The sequence below is a fragment of the Diaphorina citri genome, unplaced genomic scaffold (genome assembly GCF_000475195.1).
Source record: "Diaphorina citri unplaced genomic scaffold, Diaci psyllid genome assembly version 1.1 scaffold5722, whole genome shotgun sequence".
NCBI lineage: Eukaryota > Metazoa > Arthropoda > Insecta > Hemiptera > Psyllidae > Diaphorina > Diaphorina citri.
Window position 1 is genome coordinate 21826 of NW_007383098.1, and position 1939 is coordinate 23764.

The window sequence follows — 1939 nt, forward strand, 5'->3', positions numbered from 1 at the left end:
AAAATGAGACCCCAAAAAACCCCCTTTTTTTTTCCCCAAAAAAAATCTAAAGAAAATTGGAAAAAAAAAAAAAAAAAAAAAAAAAAAAACAACGGACCGATTTTACGAGATTATGATGATGATGATAAGCTAAGTTTTATGTTTTTGAGACTTGGCCTTACTTCTCGGTAAGCTAAGGTTTATGTTTTTGAGATTTGGCCTTCGATCTCTTTAAAAGCTAAAGTTTATGCTTTTGAGATTTGGCCTTCGACTATGATAAGCCACGGTTTGGGCCCTTCGCTTACCTCTCAAGTTTTCTCGGATCGATGGAGAAGGAATAAGTTCGGCAACTACTTCTCTCTGGGGAGGTACTGGACACATCTCTATCACTTCTACTAGACTGACCTTTGAACTGTAAAGAAGACATAATTATTAGATCATGAGGGGTTCCTCCATTATGTTGAACTGTTCTAGTTCTGGTTGTGTTTTCACCAGAGGTTTCCATTCCTTGACAGCGACTTTCCTAAGGTTATCAAATATCCGAGACTCCTCTCCTAGAATCAGTTGAATCTTGTTAATACTGTCCTGGATTTCAGGATAGACATCACCGAGTATTTCTGCAATATTGTAACTCAACTCTTTCACTAGCTTGCCTTGCTTCACTTTGAACACATCTTCTGAGATGAGGAGTGCGTCTCTTACAACATTCCGAAGCTTGGCCGTGGCATCAGGAAACATATTGTCTGAGGTTCCTCCATTATGTTGAACTGTTCTAGTTCTGGTTGTGTTTTCACCAGAGGTTTCCATTCCTTGACAGCGGCTTTCCTAAGGTTATCAAATATCCGAGACTCCTCTCCTAGAATCAGTTGAATCTTGTTAATACTGTCCTGGATTTCAGGATAGACATCACCGAATATTTCTGCAATATTGTAACTCAACTCTTTCACTAGCTTGCCTTGTTTCACTTTGAACACATCTTCTGAGATGAGGAGTGCGTCTCTTACAACATTCCGAAGCTTGGCCGTGGCATCAGGAAACATATTGTCTGGAGAAATATCTGGTCTATCAACAGTATCATACGGACAAAGAAGAGTAGCAATTCTACTGATAAGCAGCACTCAGTCTAAACACTGACAGTGAAACCAGTACTACAAAAGTACAAGTACTAGACTGATAGACTACCTTTTAATGCCATGGATTTTATCTAGACAAAACAAATATTTGTCAGAGTGTACCTAAAATTAATTTATGACTACTAAGTTTTTAAGGTCTTTGAAGTAGGACTGCTGGAAAAGAAATACAAGAGGGTAGTCTGGCCACATGGGATGGTCTGGCCACATGGAGAGGAGAGGTATGTGGTAAGAGGTTGGAGAGACTGGAAGTGAGAGGAAAGAGAAAGAGATGAGAGGAAAACCAAAGTTGAAGGTATCCGATTTTTCTTCCCCTATTGAATATGAACTTTCCTGTGAAAAAGCTCATTTTCCTGGTCAAAATTCTAGTCCATTACCTACATTCAATATTTGAGAGAAAGATGCCTAAAACATAACTTGATAATTCCCCCCAACAAGACAGTGGTAGTAAAAGGTGTCACTGTTATCTCAAGTGTTGGATATTGCACTTCACACAAACACAAAATCATATGTTACATTCTTCTATACATTATACTCATAATATAATACATAGGTATGAGACACAATACATATGATGATGCATAGGTATTGAGGCACAACAAGGCAAGGCAGGTACCTACAAGTGATTGTTGTTTGACAAAAACATCATTGATAAGGGACAAAGAACAAAAAAGAGGACAAAAGCTTGATAATTTTATAGCTTGAACACACCCTCCACATGATGACATGAATAAAAAAATAAAATATGTATGTGCAGGCAATTATTTATAAATATAGGTACCAAAAACAAAAAGTTTTCCACCCAATTAAAAGTTAATTTCTAGTTAAAT